We start from the raw sequence: 19,816 nt of genomic DNA, 5'->3' as shown, positions 1-19,816 counted from the left end.
AATGGCCACAGGCAAGCCAAAGGGACTGGCCTGGAGTCGGTGCTTCCTCATGCCCCTCAGAAGGAACCAACGCTTACAACTCCTTGACCTCCAGCTCTGTCCTCTAGAACCTTGATGTCGTACATTTCTGTTATTTAAACCCCCACGTGCAGGACACTCCATTAGGGCAGCCCAAGGAGCCCCGCAGGCACGGCGACCTCTCACTCCCTGAATGTCCCCTCCCTTCCCTTTCTCACTGCACAACCCCTCAGAGGCTGGCTCCTCCCGCTCCTCAAGTCTACAGTCCCAACCTGCCAATCCCACCCTCTGTCCCTTTTCTGTTACTATAAAAAAAAGAAATAGAAAGTAAGTGCTCTTCAGAAAGTTGTGCCCGCAGTGACGTTATGTGGATTGAAGCTGAACAACCTTGGGGCTTCACTACAACTGGAGATAAAAGGTCAGATTCTTGGCCACCTTTCTCTGCCACATCTGCCTTTCTAATCCCAGTCAAAACTAGGGCACTGTTAGAGAGAGACTCACAGAGGAAACACTTGAGGTCATTCCAGGAGTTTTTCAATTTGACCTGAAAAATTCTGGGCACATGTACATAAGGACCCCCAGGAACTGTGTTCTCCAAATGCACTTTGGCAGAGGCAAAGGAAGTTGGCTGACCATTCTCTAGTCGATGGTAATGCATTTTTCTTTAAAGTAATGCATTCTTGGCATATGAGTTTATGCAATGATTGATTTTCTAATGTTAAAAAGCTCATTCGTAGCTTTCCCTTTTCAGGGAGTTGTAATTAACTGTCGAATATCCTTTGTTGATTTTAGTGCAGGGTGTTTGTTTTGGGGATTAGTTTGATATATTCCCTGGTTCCATATTCCTAGTTGGGTCAGATTAATAGAGAACATTATTAAATTGGACTCGTCTGTGGAAAAGCTTAGAAGCAAACCCTCTCACCTCTAATTATAACAGCTCGGATTTGCAGGACAGACTCAGCAAAACTGGATCTCGGTTTTGCAGACATAGATTGGGGAAGGATGGGTCTTTCAGGTCCTTGACTCTGAAATTCACTTGGTTTCTTGACTTTGCTTCCAGGTATCATTGGTAATTTTCTTTTAAAAATAATTTATTAGAGCATTGGCCAAAGAATGCATCGTCTTGAGAGTAATTACTGTGCCAATTTCTAATAGACTATTAGCTCACCCAACGGCATTTCATTTGTTGGAGTAGTTAACTTCCAAATGTCATGTGAAGAAATCAAATGAAAGGGAAACTGGACCCCATGATCTTGTGCAGATGGTGTTGTATTTTGAGTTAGATGCTGCCTCCATGATAAAGCACATATGACAGGCAATTACAAAGATAAGAAACAGCATCTTTGCAATGAACCAATGAACCCCAGTACGAGACTTCAGATGGAGGTGGTTTTGGTATCATCTGCATCTGTGCCCATAATGTGACTGAATGCACATGAGCATTCATTTTGTAGGGAGATGTAGCTGCTCAGACAGGGAAGGGGGCACTGTCAGTTTTTTATTGTTATTATTATTTCTAAATTTGGATTTTTGAGAAATCATACCATCTCCCATAGAAGATTATTACTGTACATTTAGCCTGATTATTTTCAGAAATTTGTTAGAAATATATTTTAATGATCTTCACACAGGGAGTTAGCTGGGTATATCAGCACTATTGATTATGAATGGGAATCACCCCATGATGGGTTACTCTGTACCTCTCAGGGTGAAAACAGTGGGGATACTCTGTTATGAATCCTGCAAGTCTCTTGGAGAGACTTATGGTTTTCTTGAAGGTCTTATCATTTTCTATAAGAAGTGAGTAAGCACATTGTTAGGCAGCAAAATGAGAGATTTTTTTTTGAAGCCAATGGCATAAAAAATGGGAAAGTCATTTTCAAATTATGAAAATATGGAGATGTTAGTGACACAGGCCCTGATATTTTCTTCCTGGAAAGAAAGATTGGGGAAAAGGGGGTCCCAAATAGTTTGTGTTATTTATGACAGTGAAAAAGGCCACTGCACTGCAGTTTAAGGAGTATAAACTTCAGAGTGAGGCATTTGACACTGGGGGCTGGCTTGGCTCCTTACCCACTGAACTTTGAGTAAGTCTTTACTGTGTTTGGACATCAAAGTCCCCACTTAAAATGAAGATAACATGGACACAGTTTCTTAGTCTGAGGATTCAATGTGATGATTTAGGTAGTTCTTTAATCTATGGAATAAAGGAGAAAAAGTATACAAAGTGATATAAAAATATGATCAACCATTGGCTTTTAATATGACTATAGAATTATTGAAACAATATGTTTATTGTAGTATATTTATTATATGTCATATTTATTGAATTAACAAAATGATACTGTATTATGATGTAATACAAAGTGAAGAATGTTGGTTGACATTTTTACATTAATATTATTAAGGTGAGGGTATGAACTAGTTCTCCTCACTGTAGTAATAGTATTTAATAAAATCTGTAATAGAACATTACTAGTATATTATATACATACACATTGCAAATATAATTTAGTGTATGTATGTACACATGTAAGAGGATGTTTGAACTAATTTTAAAGTGATATATTGAGCTTTAAATTATGATTCTCAATTTATTCTTCAGTATTTGTGTGAACCTGTTAAAAACTTTATTCAGTGTCTCGGGGTCTCGATTTCACTTGGAAAGTAAAGATTGCTTCAATGACCTACATTATCTCTTTCAACCAGTAAGATCAGTAAGCCCAAGAGGAAGCCCGGGTGACCTATAGTACATAGCTAGCCTTAGAATGGGGGGTCATTGAGGTTAAAAGATGGGAATTTGAGGGGGCATAGGGGCTGAAGGGATTGGGCAAAAATTCTCCCAACTTGAAGATGAGAACAATTATGTCTCCTTTCTTATATGTGCTCAAGAAGGGGAAATACTTGTTTGCTGGTCGACTAGCTGAGGCTTGAACAGATCTTGTAGAGAAGGACAGGGTCCATTCATTCCTTGGATGATTTTTATTGCACTCCTTCCGTGCTGGGCACCAGACTTACCACTGGACACACAGTGAGCACGAAAGGAGAAATTGGAGGAGATAGGATATATTAGTCAACCTCTGAAAACCTTCGTGGATATTTGTCGGTCTGTACCTCTTTGCTAATGACTAATGACACCCCAAATCATCCCAGGTGGAATCTCCTCCTGAGGCTGACAGCAGGAATTGAAGGTTATGATTTCATGTCAACTGCAAATGACTGGCTCTTCATTCCAGGCATTTGGGGGAAATGAATATAAGTGTGAACTTCCAGTTGTGCAGCTGAGTTTTCTGTTCTCTCTGGAGCCTCCATTACCAAGCAGTTATCAGAGTGGTACTGTCCTCCCCTTCATCGTGGAAACTGAAGTCAAAGGACTCTACTGGCTTGTGAGCGGGCTCCATCCATATGCCATCTGCAGGACCGTAGGACAGACACCATGGTGTCCTATGAAAAAACAACAACAACAACAAACTGATGGTTATTGTTTTACTAAAGCTACTGTGTCCTTAGATATTTTTATTGGAGCTTCTCCAGAAATTAGAACAAAATAACAGGAGAGAGCCACAATTAACCAAGGACCAGAGTGCCCCAGAGACTAACTTATAAGGTTAGTTGATTCGCTTATAACCCACCTACTTACAGAATAACTGCACTGGCTGCTCACTTGGTTCAATTCCCTGTGGGAAAGTCAGCAAAACCTGAATTTAAATTTTAGATTTGTCACTGATTCATTATACCTTTTTATGTGTTACGTCACTCTCCCTCTGACCAAGGCTGAGCTTCAGGTGAACCACAAGTCTGGATGGCCATGAAGTTGTTTATTGGAATATATTCAAATTCCAGTTTTTAAGTAATTGGTAGTTTCTAAACATTAGGATGCTTCATTTCATTACCCATTGTAGTAGTGCCGTTAATGAAAATGAAGTTTAAGCACCAAGAGCTGTATGGGAGAGTTAGAACCAGGAGCCCTTGGAAAAAGAGGCAATTTTCTACAATCCAATACATTTTGCATTGCCTATGGCCAATTTTAGTAATCAGCCTTCAAGAATATGGTTAGAAAATCTGCATAATATTATTAAAATTTAATTTAAATTGCTGAGCAGTCATTTGCCAATAGCTCATTTAGTGTTGGAAGAAACAATTTGGTCAGGTAGCGGGTGATAACCTCTAAACCCACAGAAACTATAATCTTCAATCATTTTCTTTTATGATTGTCCCTCAGACTCATTTTATTATCTCTTTTGCTTTCCTACTATTACCAAGGAATCTAATTTCTCAGCTTTATTAATACTTGTGATTTATTGATGTGTTTTAGTTTACTCTTGATTTTCCTTTCATATTTTGAGAAAAACCCCTATGAGATATTTTGGAGGCTATCTATCTATCTATCTATCTATCTATCTTTCTATCTCTCTTTCTATCATCTATCAACATCTTTCTCCATCTCTTTATCACTTATATCCATGTATCTGTCTATATTTCTCTTTTCCTTTTTTCCCATTAAATGGTAAACACACTATTTGCTTGGTTTATGAGCTGAGAAATTCCAAGCTGGTTACCTCTTTAGATATGCTGGGGAAATTCTTCTGGCCCTAGACACATTTATTTATTTACTCTCCCACTAAATAAAAGGTTAATGTATGTCACTGGAGGGAAAAACCATGAGCAGATATCTATAGTAGTGTTTTCTAGCATAGATACAATAGAGTTTTGTTTTTAAGGTTTTGTTCTTACCTTTTTGCCCTTCTACATGCTTATATCCTAGGCATAAAAGAAAAAAAAAAAAAGAGAGAGAGAGAGAAGAAAATTTTTTTTGGTCCTTGATTCTGAGATGAAGACCCTAATTTGCCTGTAGTGCCTACTTTATTGAGATTTTAAATTAGCAATAGCTTAAATTCATGTTGGATATTTCTAAGGAATTGTAATTAAATTTTCTGAAAGAACCAATAAAGCTTTTCTTACAGAAATGTGGGAAGGTTTTGAATTTCCAACAGCGGGAAAGGAAGGGTGACACCTTGCTCGGAGCTCACTCTTCCCTTAGCTGTGTCCTGTCTTTCCTGACAGCCTTCCCTGCGTAAATCCCAGGTTTATTTCTTCTTTAATTTCCATGTTTTTCAAAAACTTTTTAAATAAAGCATTGCCGGGCGCCTGGGTGGCTCAGTGGGTTAAAGCCTCTGCCTTCAGCTCAGGTCATGGTCTCAGGGTCCTGGGATCGAGCCCCGCATCGGGCCCTCTGCTCAGTGGGAAGCCTGCTTCTCCCTCTCTCTGCCTGCCTCTCTGCCTACTTGTGATCTCTCTCTCTCTCTATTTCAAATAAATAAATAAAATCTTAAATAAATAAATAAATAAATCATAGCCAAAATCTCAGGTCGGCAGTTCTGAGGATTTATTAGTCCACACGGCGTTCACTGTGTCTTTCAGGAGGCAACTCGGTCTCTCTTTGCCTCTCCGTCTCTCCCTTGGGAAGGAGCGAGGACAACCGACTGACTGATTCGTTTGCAGCCACGGTTACCATTCCCTGACCAACCTTACCCAATGGCCAGGCAACCACGGGAGAGATTTTACTATCTTCCTGGCAGGTGGTGAATCTCAGGCTGAGATCGGTGAAGTGAATCGTCCATGATCAGAACCAGCACGTGTGTCTGTGTTGATACTGTTACAACAGGTCGCTCTCATGACCCTCCCACTCACCAGACTAGAGAAAGCTGGCCCCCAAAATGCCGATTCCCATGAAAACTAGCCCTAAGGAAAGTGCATCTGGTCCTTGCGTGGTTTCCTCTGATGCCGGACTGAAAGCTTGGTAAGGTCACTTGCAAACGCGGGAGACTGAGTGCTGTGGCACAGTGGCAGGAGGTGGTGGGACTAGTCTTGTGACACACCTGAATGGTGCTTTCCTTTCCTTTAGCTTTCTCTCTGTATGGACTTGCTCTCCGGTGCATGAAATTTTGTTTTATGTTCCTAAGAAATGATCTCCCCTTTAGGGTTCTTTACAACATTTGTACCTGTGGCTTCCTACAGGATTCTAGAAGCAGATGGACAGAAGTCACTTACTTTTCTATATCCCGGTGTAAGCCATAAGGCGTGGGTTTGCCCCAGAGACAACCTAGCTTGCCAAGTCAGAGCCTTTCCTTGTAATTAGCCATTTATATGCTGAGCTACTGGGTCACCTTCCTTCCACAGCTTTTTTTGTTTGCTTCAAATTAGTAAGTGCTTTTTTCCTTCCTTCCTTGTGCCGTGGGGTGCTAAATATGTTCAGGAGATTTAGAACAGCTCAAGATCCTTCTCAGCTGAGTCCTGCTATCCTGCATTTCTCGGTTCGTTTCTCGGTTCTGTCTATTATTTATTTACTTACTTATTTATTTTTTTTATCTTTGTCCATCTGTTGCTTTCAAGGTCTACAAATACAAGGAATCCCTTCCCTCTGTCTGTCCTCATTTTCAGAGACTCTTCTTTGTCCTTCAAAACAAAGGGAAGGATTTTTTTTTGATGCTAGCATTGCTTTCTTAAGTGTCTGACATCGCCCCTGTCCCCAGGGAATGGATGAAGGCAGTGTGACATGTTAGGTCCCAGGGCCTTGCGGTTATTCTGGTAGTTTACCTGCTCTTACCGTCATTGTCTGTCTCAGCCTCCAGCACAGTGTCAATGGCATGTTGGGTTCTGGCAAAGTAAGCAGCAAGTGGGTACTGCTTTGTACCCAGTTATGCTGAGAAGTACCTGGGAAATCAGAGAAGACAGGGAGAATTAAAATAACAACAACAACAACAACAATAATAATAAAGGGTCCAAAATATGACCATCGGTGCTCAAATTCAATGTGGCCTTTATATTTTCAAAATTATATTTTGAAAATATATTCCTAACAATTTATGCATATGAATATTCATTGCTAGTGGTCCGACGCGAAATAGAAAACGTGACTGCAGTGAAATACAGCAGGTGGCCCCTCAGAGACAATAGAACCATCACTAAGAGGCACAATTTGGTCTCAACCACTCTGAGATCCCAGCCCCAACACAGCCACTGGCTGGTTATCAAATATGGCCAATGCTCACTTCGCCACAGTGTTCTCTAGGGGAGCAAGACGGACAGGACGCAGACAGATATCCTCCACAGGGCTTGCGTAGAGGCATTGGCTTCGTTGATGATGGAGGCGAGGAACCCCAGGATCCGCTATCTGCAAGTTGGAGAACAAGAAAAACCTGGGGTATAATTCAGCCCAGTAGGAAGACCTGAAACCAAGGAAAACAGTGGACGTGGGAGGCAGGGCAGTGGGGTTTACGTCTTGGTCAGAATCTGAAGGCGGGAGGACCAGGACGGCCGCTGTCCCAGGGCCAGAGAAGGCAGGTGTCCAGGCTTTAGCAAAGAGAGCAAATCCACTCTTCCTCTGCCTTTTCATTCCATTCAGGCCCTCGGGAGTGGGTGATGCCAGATACTGTCCTGAAGCAGGAGATGCTGTGGTTCGAAGTTAGAGATTTCTTAATGATGTCATCCGTCTCTACCACCTCCCTGGGCTTGGGTTCATCTGCACCCTGTGCTCAGTGCTGTTTTTTGTCTTTAAAGATTTTATTTATTTGAGAGAGAGAGAGAGAGAGAGAGAGAGAGACAGTGTGTGTGTGTGTGTGTGTGTGTGTGTGTGTGTGTGTGTGTGTGCAGGATCCGGGGAGGGGCAAAGGGAGAGGGAGAAGCAGGCGCCCACTGAGCAGGGAGCCCAATGTGGAACTTGATCCCAGGACCCTGAGATCATGACCTGAGCTGAAGACAGACACTTCACCGACTGAGGGACTGGGTGCCCCCTGTACTCAGCTTGTAGTGTATCTGGCTCTGTCCTAGTTCTCTTGGGGAGACAGTGATGGCTGCTAGCACGGCCAGCACTAAACCTACGTCTCCACTCTCAGCCCCGTACTGCCTGGTCCCTGCTGACAGGAGCGTCCTACCTCTGAGCGGTTAACGGTCCCTGGTTTCCTCTGTCTCCAAGATGGAAGGAAAAATATTCTTCCAAGCCTGTTGTGTTTCTGGTTCACTCTGTAGCGTTGGAGGAATGCTTTCCTTTTCATTAAATGTGAAGAATGATGATTTTTATGAGGCAATAATAAAATTGGCCATTTGCTTAGAGTCTACTGTGTACCAGAGGTACATTAGATTCTACATTCTACTGAGGTTACCTTGGTGAGGAGGCGTGATGATTCTTATTTTACAGGTAAGGAATCAAAAGCTCCTATGAATTAGGTAAATTTTCTGAGTCATAAATAAACAACAGACTCAGACTTCCCTATCTCTGAATTCATGTTCTCAAATATTCCATCCTTTTTCCTTGACTTTTAATGAGAAGTCAATATGAAATCATCACACAAAGCTTTTACTGCACTTTTGTATGTAAACTTGTGATAATGTGCCCTCACCAACACGTGTTTGGCTGACAGGCATGAACCAAAGACACAACTCAGGCAACACAGGACACCCGGATTTGCTTTGTGTTCCAAAAATATGCCCCCAAACCTAGCAATGCTCAGTTTGCACTGAAAGGTTTCCCGGACTTACTGCCTGAAATAAAACTTAATAGTAGATGGGTGCCATCTTCTCCTTCTTAGAATCTCATTGTGTCACATCTTCCAACACACTGAAGATGGTGGTGACATTTCATTTAGAAGCTATTGGCCCTGTTGATGATACTTTCTAATGCAGGGATTCTTGAGCCATATTTTACCCCTTGTTAAATATTGTTTTAAAGGTGAATTCATTTATTCATTTTGCGTATCACCTGTATGTCTACTTAAAATCACTGGTTGTATGGAATGAGTTGATGGAGAGAGTTATGATCAAATAACTCTGTTAATCAAACTTGAAACTCGAAATGCCCCTATGCCGGCTTGCTGCTCCGTGCCTGTAAGCTCGTATGGCTGAGGACGGGATCTCCTCTCATCCGTCAGCAAAGGTACCTTGATTAAACCCAATGCTGTCGCTGGCTGGTGTGGGTCCCATGCGAGGTCCTGATGAAACTGCTGGGTGGTCAAGGGTTTATTACAGAGACACACTCTCCAGCTGAAACATACTCAACTGCCATTTTTAGCTGGCGGTCCTCATCAAGCCTGTCGTGAAAAAGTCATCATGTGTTTGCTTGAGTGATTACTGGAATGTCCAGAGTTCGAAGAGCCCAGCCAAACAAAAACTGCATTTTCCCTAGGAAAGCTAAAGAGGTGCTTGACCATTGTAAGCTCCTGGAGACCTGCACCCCGGTGCAAGATTACAGAAACTGTTAGCAGCTCTGCGGGCATGTCACGGTGTTTTAAATTATGTATTAAATAAAATAGTTTTATATTGACTTTTAAAAATCAAGTAGTGGAGTTTTAGGAGTCAGAGACCACGCTGGCCGCTCTGCCGTGACTACAGCTGTCCCAGGGAAGCTCCCAAGTGTGCCGATAAGGAGAGTTAGGGATGCGCCTTTACCTTCCCTGTCCGTATCTCATGTAGAAATAGTTTGGGAAAAGACACTTCACAACAGTGCAGCAGGAGGAAGTGGATGAGACGGCAGACACATTTCTCTTGAATCTGATGAGGATGCTTTTGGGTAGGATCGTAAACATTCAGAGATGAGACTGTACAGACGACCTAGGAAAACTTCCTCATTTACAGATGAGAGTCCTTAAGCCAAGACAGAATAACTATTAAAATATTTTCCTTGGGGCATCTGGATGGCTCAGTGGGTTAAGCGTCTGCCTTCAGCTCAGGTCATGATCTCGGGGTCCTGGGATCGAGTCCCGCGTTGGATTCCCTGCTCAGGGGGAAGGCTTGTCCCTCTGCCCCTCTCTCTGCTCATGCTTTCTCTCTCTCTCTCAAATAAACACATAAAAATCTTTAAAAGTATATTTAAAAGTATTTGCCAAATTAAACAGATTTCAGGACAGAAAGGAATAGCCACTGAAGCCACGAATATCATCGTTTACAGCAGTGCTCCAGTCTTGCGTCTCTGCAGGGGACAACTCCGCTCGGACACCCTTCAGGCTTAGATGTCACTTGAGGTTTTATTTCTAAAGGAATCTTCTTGCAAAAGAAAAGCATGACTCTGACCAGGTATCCTAAATACCTATGACATTCAGGAAGAAAATGACTTTAAATAATCAATTCACTCTTTTAATTTTAGGTATCTAACTAGGGTTCTGCTCAAAATGAGGAAAAAAGTAGAGATGCCATGTCCATTTAGTTCAGGAACATTTTCTACTCTTTGAAATAGAATTAAATTATTAGTAGAAAATTCTTGTTTTAGAAAGAAGAAATCGGTGCTGATTGAATCACTAAACTGTTCATTATTATTCCTTCCTTCCCAATCCTGCTTTGTATTTATTAACGTGTATATCATACTGGAAAGGACACTGACTGACATGACAGGTGACCTGAAATCTATCTTTTCCAATGTGACAAAAGGAGTCATTTTTGAAATTCCCCTTGAAAGTTATATTAGAATGCTAAGCAGTTACGTGATTATTGAGGGCTTATTGGCTCTTTTTTAAGAAAGTCGAGGCATTTATCTACCTATTTCCTATCATTTCCCACTAACTAACCACCAATGTTACTTTCAGTGCTTAACTTGGACTATAAAATGTGAATAATAATGTTTCGCCTACCCCAAATGATATGATAATTTTATAACTCAGATTAAATAATTCATAGGATAAGAATGTATGTATGTATATATATATGTATTTACAATATATATACTCTGATAAAACTTTAAAGTAGAACCAAACATAAATTTATAAAGTTATCTTTGTGGGAAACATCAATTCTCCAGATATCTGAGGAAAGGTATTCTGTTTTCTTTTAGAAGGTCTGCATCTATAATCTGTTGATATGTTTTATCCTTCCAACAAATTAGTTCCGTGGTACATGCTTTAATAAATCATGAGTCTGGAAATAAACAGTGACAACTCTCTTCACCAGAAAGACCGAGTGAAAGATAAGAATTTATTATTCCTTAAACATTGGTTGTAGATTAGAGGATACTGAGTTCAGTTCATAGTCTGGTCATGCAGTCTGTGGTTTGAACTGAGTCTAGGATGATTTAGAAAGTGTGTTACGGAGATTGCAATAGGTGCTGGAAATACCGCTTTCTCTATGCTTGTCCCCCATCCTTTCTTCTGAGCTCCAAACACAGGTCCGCCTGCCCCACTGAAGCATCTTTTGCACCTCTGGGTCTCAGTGCCGTGACAGAATTCTCTGTCCTGTGTCAGAAAATGAGCCTCCTCCAGTCCACCCACTTGCTTAACGCACTTCTCTCTCTTGTTCTACCTGAAGTTCTGCCTGAAGATGCCAGGTCCTGCCAATTGTAGCCTCTGAGGGTGTCCCAGTCCATTCACTTTGTTGGGGTGGGGGGGAGAACATTTTCTGTACTTTTTAAAGGTTCTTCCAGCTGGTCTAAGAATTGAATTGACATGAGACAGATTAACAGGAAAACATCAAGTGAAATTTTGCATATGTAAGAACCCTACCTGCATGAGAAGTTCAAAGAAAGGAAGATAAAATAGTGTCTGCACCATCCTGAGCTATGGAATGGGAGGGGGGCCTGGGGCTTCACAGTTCCTCCTTTAGGCAGAGTCAGAATGGCCTCACCAAAATACAGATGGATGTGTGTCACGACGCAGCTGAAATCCTCTGAAGGGGTTCTGAAATATAAAACATAAAATCCAGGCTCTATACCGTATTTCTGAATAACACCTTCTCTAATTACCTCTCAGTCTTTGCTTTACATGGTGCCCCCGTCAGCGCCACCCTGGCCTTTGATCAGTGTTCTGACTCAGGCAAGGCCTCCTCCTCTCCTGAAGGTGCCTTCCAGGACCTCTGGCCTGAGGCATGGTGCTTCAGTACTGAAGCATTAACTGAGGTCCCTCTGCCTTAATTTAAATAACTTTCTTCACTTTTTCCATTTCTTTCAGTACTTGTTCTGTCTCTTTGTAACACTCATTACAGTGTTTTACAGGCCGTAACTGTATATTTGTTTCTGAGCCAGTTTGTCTCATCAAGTCATAGTAAAATCTCACAACTAGCTTCTAAGGTTTAAGAGGTAAAGGAAAAGCTCGGTTTTATCCACTACCGATGACACCATACTTTGTGCCCATCCTGGCACATAGTAGATAATGAACATTGTCAAGGGAGTGCAGGAACAGGTTGTTCACACTCTGATTGGCAGGACATGTGAAATATATCGTAGATATGCTCCCTGTTCTCCCATTGGACAATGTTAGATCATTTCTATAGATCTATTTGCCTAGAGTGAAAATAATCCACTCCGCTAAACACTGTGTATAAGGGGGCACCACTACTGGTCCCCAAATCCATTTCTCCAAAAAGTCTATCCATTCGTCAGTATGAAGAAGATATTAAGAATACTTATATTTATCATATCTACTTCACAGAAATTCAGTAATGCTCAAGATAGATCAAGTTGAATACTATCAAATTAGGAGATATTTCTTCTTGGAAGTGATCTAACATTTGTCACTAACAAAATGACCACTTGGGATAATCTAAAACTCATCACAAAATGTGGCTGAGTTTATTCAGAACATGAACAATGTGAGGAATTAGAACTTTACAGAATGTGTGTTTGAGTAACTATATATGTCATTAGGACATGCATATAAGTTTAGTTAGCTTATCTTTTGGAAAACACATAGAAATCATGGGATAATTCCTCATCTAAATATAACACTTTTATAAGTATTTATATTAATGGGTCTAAAGAAAATTTTATTAAAATGAAATTCTACAAATCCTTGAAAATAACAAAAATATGTACAAAGAATTTCATAGACAGTTACATACCGAAAATTTTCTAACTAATAATTTTCATAAAAATAACATGGTCAGTTAAAGTATTCAGAATTAAAATATAGTGCTGGGGCACCTGTGTGGCTCAGTCATTAAGCATCTGCCTTCAGCTCAGGTCGTGATCCCAGCATCCCGGGATCCAGGCCCCCATCAGCTTCTCCCTCTCCAGTCCCCTCGTGTTCATCTCTCACTGTCTCTCTCTGTCAAATAAATAAAATCTTAATAAAGTAAAATATAGCACTTATACATTATAAACTTATGGTGAAACATTATCTTACTGTTGGTTGCCTCAATTATGAACTATTATCCATATACTGAAATTTAGTGTCATGGTAATTAAAAAAAACACTTTAAAATTATACCTTTGGTAGTATAATATTTTTCCATTTTCCCTAAATAAATAAAGTTGACATATATTTATTGAGAGCTATGATATTCAAGGCAGCAGGAAGGATGAAAATGTGTATGGATGTTCTGCCCTGTAAGGATTTTTATACCATTAGGAAGTGGTAATAGGCACCATTCGGGTAAGAGGTAAGCATGTAGGAGGAACAGACAGCCAGTGCTGAGGTGATCAGATATTACAGGGTCCATGGTCCATCTGCCTCTTAACTTCTTTGCCATGGCAGACATTACCAGTCTATCACAGAACCTTTCTTGCTCAGCCTTAGAGCAAGAAGCTACTTAAAGAGATATTCCAACTTCCACTTCTAGAAACATGAAGTTGATGTTCTTTTCTCTATTTTACTCCCTAAGTACAACTAAAATCCCTGAAAAGTATATTAAAAAATTGTAAGAGAGCTCTGAAAGATAGAAAGAAGATGGTAAACTGGTTTAGGATCTCAGAATAGAAGGAATGACTTAGTGGTGGGATTTTTGGGTTCTCTTTACTGGTTCAAATCCCTAACAGGATGCTGGGGAAGCCAGTCACATTGAAACACCAATGGTCACAGGCAACAAAAAATTCCCAAGAGAAAAGCCTGCCCTACCTGCCCAAAGAACAGGGAATGGACAGCCAGATAAGACAGGAAATATTCAGTCAATAATCACTCTCCATCCAAATCTTACAGAAAAACCAGTGGCCATACCCTACCACCAACTGCAAAGACCAAATGGAGAGTTTTTAAGGCTCTCTTAGATGCTCCAACCGTCCCCATTGGGTGGTGGTAAGAAGGCTGTGAAGCAGCATCAGTGATGGCACTTGGGAAACTGGACCCCAGCTCACCTGTTGGTGATGAGCTCCCCTTCGCTTCTCTTGCTGGGGTGGTATTACAGGACACATATTTGGAAGTCAGAAATGTGACCACTCCTCAACCAGGACAAAGCCATCATCCCTCTACATGTCAGTGGATGCCATATGGGAACCAGTAAAGAAGTGCCCCCTACTCCCCCAGCTAGGGAAGTATCAGCGGAGACCTGGAAACGAGCTGGAATTCCCACCTTATGCAGCAAAGACCCCACTCACCTGCACTTCTACCCCCATCCTGAAGGTAGAAGTGGTACCTCCCTTCACCTACTAGAATGATGTTAGATAAGGCTTAGAAAAGCACAAGACTTAAATAAAAGCCAGAATCTTATGAATGACATAATGTTCACAATGTCCAGGTGTTAATGCAATATCACCTGTCATACCAAGAAATGGAAAGATATTAAACTAAATGACATGAGACAATCAATAGAAGCCAAAGCCAAGATGACGCAGATATTAGAATGCTCTAAGATTCTAAAGCAGCCATCATCAACAATTATAATTTAGATGAGCATTTTATTATATTATGCCTGTGAGTCTACATAAATAATTAAGAAAAAAGGAAGTCTCAGCAAAGAAATAGCAAGTATAAAGAATAACCAAATGGGATGATTAGAACTAAAAACTACAATAATTGAAATAAAGAGGAAAAACTCTCAGTAGATGGAGTCAACTGCAGAATAGGGAGGACAGAGGAAAGTCGCTCTTTCCTCTGAATCTAAGATAGAATGATTGGAATTACTCACTTTAAAAGACAGGGAGAAAGTGTGCTTAAAAAGACATGAACTCAGCCTCCCAGAACATGGGACTTAACAAATGACCTAATGTGTGTCATCAGAGTCTCAGAAGAAGAGCAGGAAGATGGAGAAGCTGACAAAGTATTTGGAGAGATATGGCTGAAAGCCTCCCAAATTTGGAAATATATGTAAACCTAACAGATTCAAAAGGTTAAGTGAACCCCAAATACCAGAAACCCAAAGAAATGCACAACAAGGCACATCATGGCAGAATTTTCTCTGAAGACTAAAGGCAAAGAAGGAAAAAAAAAAAAAAAAGCCTAAAAAGAAGTCAGGCAGAAACAATGGATCACATATAGGGAGATAAGGACTCTAGTGACAGTAGATTTCTCATCAGAAACCCTGGTGGGTAGAAGGAAGTAGAGCAGCATTTTTTAAGGGCTGAAAGAAAACAACCCAGAATTTTATAGTCAGCAAAAATATTGTTAAGGTCTTTTATCTAATAGGCTGGTAGTGAATAAGTGACATGATCTCTATATTATCTGCCCTTAATGCTTATTGGGTATTAAAAAAATCACTGTTACTTGGGCTACAACATGATTATAAACACAAATCAAACACAGGCACAAATATTATAGAGTAGAGCTAAATTATAGATGGCAATTTGAAGTATTTTTCTATAAGAATTATTTTTAAGGAAGATTTTATTTATGTATTTGGGAGAGAGAGAGAGGCAGACTACAGACGGATAGTGAGAGGGAAAAGCTGACTCCCCATTGATCTGAGAGCCCAACATGGGCCTCAATCTCAGGAGCCTGAGATAATGACCTGAGCCGAAGGCAGATCTGAACTGACTGAGCTGCCCAGATGTCCCTCTTCTATTAGAATTCATAGTTTATATTTATATTTATATATACATATATATGTTTGTGTGTGTGTGTATATATATATATATATACACACACATATATGTATTTGTGTATGTATCTGTGTGTACGTATATGTATATCTTTGTGTGTGTGCATATATATATATATATAGTGACATGCATATACATACTTTTTTAAAGATTTTATTTATTTATTTGACAGACAGAGATTACAAGTAGACAGAGAGATAGGCAGAGAGAGGGGGAAGCAGGCTGCCTGCTGAGCAGAGAGCCCGATGCGGGGCTCGATTCCAGGACCCTAGGATCATGACCCGAGCCAAAGGCAGAGGCTTTAACCCACTGAGCCGCCCAGGCACCCCTATAAATTTTAATTGATAGAAAATTCTTATATGCTTAAATTGTATACTTAAAACCCTTCAGAAATCCATTGTCTGCATTGGAGGGCTTGGCTACATCACTGCATTCTTCTTCATCATGCTTTCGGCAGAGGGATTTGCAATGTTCTCTTGTAACGCAGGTCCTCTTCTGTACCTCTTAGCACATCCTGTTCTTTATAGAGCATTTCGTGAGCACTTGTCCCTGAGCTTATCAGTCATCCTTCATTTTTGTTTATGCTCCTTTCGTATTTGATGCTCAGCTAGTTTTTTGGCTATAAACCAGGTACCTATCAGATTTCCTCCATGTTCGGTTTCAGATGTTTTTATTTAAACATATGTCTTACCTTAACCAGGCCATAGGAATCCCTGCTGTGGGATACTATTTTTACTCTAAGCTTTATGGTAGGGGGAATGATCTCCCTCTGGGTTTGCCCAGCCTTATGAGTGGGGTCCAGATAATGAAAATGTAGAGATTCCGTTGTGAGATAATGCGTGGGTGAGCTAAGGGATTGAGCGTATGAAGCAGGTGTTCAAATAAGTGGACAGTGCTTAGCCGCCAAGCAGATCAGGGCTGTGTAGAGAAAGAAGTGAATGAAAGAATGTGACCAGACTGACTGGAGGAAGTTTGTCAGGACAGCTGCAGTGAAGGTCACTTCTCCTGGGCTTCTCACCCAGAACCTACACACATTTAGCTTGAGATGTGGGCATTGCTCAAGGGGACTAAGAGGATATCAGGGCATGAGAATCACAAGTCTAAGGTGATAGTCAAAGCCCAAGAATCACTGAGCTTTTTGAAGGGAAAAAATGGAGAAAGAAAGAAAAAGGGACAGCAAAGCGGATGGTGCCGTGTTGAGACTTGACGGGCCGCGGAAAGAAAGGATCCCTGTTAGTCACAGGAACAGTCATGTAAAGTGGGAAAAAATCAGAGAAGCATTTAAACCTACAAAGACAAGAATGGCTACCGTTTGTTTGGTCTTAAATACATAAGAAAAAAAAATCCCACATAGGTTTCATGTTCTAAAAGAGGAATAGGGACACTGGACAGTGGAGGAGCTCTTCCACTTACGTATTTGAAACCAAAATGTTAAATATTTCATGATATGTAATGGAAATAAGCTGATTTACTACTGACTTCCTCTGCCTCTTTGCTCTCTTTAATAAAGAGATTACAAGGAGTTTATCCTGTCAACTCGTATTTTTCTTTACAAAACAAATAAGTATAAATGATGATCATGCATATAACTACTACTGCTAATACTAATAATGCATTCCTATTTATTGGATGCCTACATTGTATGAACCCAGTGGTAGTTGCTCTGTATACATTATGTCATTTACTCCACACAATTCTCTCTGAGGTGGCCTTTATTGACCCGAAAGCAATGAGACAACTTTCATTAAGCCTTTTAACTGAAATCATAGAGCTGGCAAATGTCAGAGACACAAGCTAATATAGAAATCTGACTTTAAAGTGAGATTTTAAGGGATGGGTAGGGGATTGTTCACTTAGGTTGGCAGGAACTATAATGTTATATTCGTATAGTTAAAAAAAAATGAAGAAGATTTATTCCCTTCAGCTATAATAAAAGTAAGAACCTTCTGCATATTTTGAAAGTCATATGCATTTAGGTCATTGGCCTTTAAAAAGTGATCTTAAGAATATCTGCCACTTAGTAATCATAGAAAATTTTTAGAAGGATGAATAGATGAGACAATACTAGACATTAATGGGAGGCTCCTTCATCCCATGAACCTAAATTTCTAGTCTGTAAGGGTTATGCCATCTATCTTCATTGAATCAGAAGTCTGAGAATGTCATGGTTGATTGATTGCCAACCTTTTTGTAAGCCCCACCAAGCAGCCTACTGTTAAGACAGTCTAGAGAGGCCAAAACCATAGCTTAAGGCCAAACAAAGATTCCCTGCTGTTGATCAGATGACAGAAAGTGGGTCTCCTTAAGTCCTTGGAATCAGGGTTCATGTGTGAAATAAGCGTCCAGATTTAGCAGAAGTTGTTAGAAAGCTTTTCTGTTTTGGCCTCCAGGGTATGAATCCCTTTAAGGTAGGGTTTCATGGGTATTTGCAGAATGTTACCTGCCAAAGAAACGTTATTTCATTTGACGCTCACCCCAAATGAGAGCTAGAGGGTAGCTGGGCACTAAGCATGTTTCAGCAAGGAGCAAAATTTAGGTTTGTGAGAATGAACAAATGATTGAATGAAATCCGAGAGGAATTGGAAGGAAACAAGGGATGGGTGATGCCAAGAGATCCAGTCACAAAGGACATTCACTGCATTCAATAAATTAAGATGAATGTTTTGCAGATGCTCAATACATTGCCTCAATAAAGCAATGGCTTTGGAAAGCCAGAAGTTAATAATTATTTTAAATACTTGGTCCAAAATCATGTCTATATGTCTGAATTTTTATCCCCTATCTATTGCAAATGTTTATTAGAGTAATATATATTACATATGTATTATATATATGTATGTTTTATACAGTTGAAATAACTTATTAGAAATTTAAGCACAAAAGAAATGTGAGTACTTGGACTTTCCAGAAGTTTCATCTTTATCAGCCTCTTCATGTAAACATTGTTTTAGCTCTCTCATAATTTTCCATGGTATTTATTGAAGGTTGTGCTAAAGAAACAACAGAACAGCCAAAAGACGCAGAGTGAACCTTGGGTAGTTCATAGGGCTCTCGTAGGATTTGAAGGTGGCCTCGGGAGTCACAGGTCTGCTCTGTGGCCCCGGTTCTACACAGAGTCCCTCTGATTCCGTGGGCGAGTCGTTTTCTCCTTCTGACCCTCAGTTTTCTTTATCTGTTAAACTCTAAGTTTATATAAAGTCATTCATCCTATCTTTTCAGCTCTAACAAGCTACATGTGTTTTTTTTATTAGAATAATGTGGAAACATTTTAAATGACTCAAACTTAGAATCCACGTGATGAATAATATGTTAAATATCGATCGCATACCCGGAGGCCAGTTGTCTAGTTACTGGAAAAGTTCTCTTTGACAAGGACAGCCGGACTCGGTTTGTGTCGTGGGGAGTGACGCTCCGTCTCGTGGTCCTTCTTACTGTTTTCTGTACTGCAACTTCCTTGAGATGTATTTTATGTCGGTTTGTTGTGTTCTGTTTCCTTATATCTCATAGTAGCAGAGTCTGGATCGGAGCTAGGTTATTGAAGGCGGTGTTTACCCTGACCTCTCCCGCCACCTTCCTGTCGCTTCCCTCCTCCCTCTCCCTCGCCTGGCCTCACCTGAGAGCAGCCTGCGTGGCGCTGCGGTCTCTGCCCTGCGTGCCTTCCCCTGCTCCTCCTCCTCCTCCTCCTCCTCCTCCTCCTCCTCCTTCCTCCGCAAGGGCTTGTGCTCTGACAGGTAACTCATAAAATAGCACATACTGTGCTTGTAGATGCATCAACGATCTTGGCTCAGTGATCTGCGTCTGATTAGAAACGCTGGGGCTTCAAGGAAGAGCAGTCGTGGGGGGAGGGAGGAGCCCGCACGGGGAGCTTAGACGACGGCTTCCGTTCGGATTCCTGAGAGATCTCCGCACCGAGGCCGCGGTAGATTTTGCGATGGTAGAGATGCTGTTCCTTCCTTGCTTTGCAGTATCAGATGAAGCAGAAAGCACGACCCTTTGGCATCCTGAGCGTGGCCGTCCGAGAAAACACCTCCGTGTGTTTCAGCGGTTTCACAGCAGTCAGACTTCCCTTCC

General features: G+C 40.8%; 1 protein-coding gene across 1 annotated transcript in view; it reads left to right on the top strand.

Moving 5' to 3' along the window:
* The window catches only part of CSMD1 (CUB and Sushi multiple domains 1), a 1,942,714-nt gene that overhangs the window by 1,821,566 nt on the left and 101,332 nt on the right, over window positions 1-19,816 (top strand). The gene's annotated exons all lie outside the window — the stretch shown is intronic.

Source organism: Mustela nigripes, chromosome 18 (assembly GCF_022355385.1).
Source record: "Mustela nigripes isolate SB6536 chromosome 18, MUSNIG.SB6536, whole genome shotgun sequence".
Taxonomy (NCBI): Eukaryota; Metazoa; Chordata; class Mammalia; order Carnivora; family Mustelidae; genus Mustela; species Mustela nigripes.
This window is presented reverse-complemented; position numbering and strand designations above follow the sequence as displayed.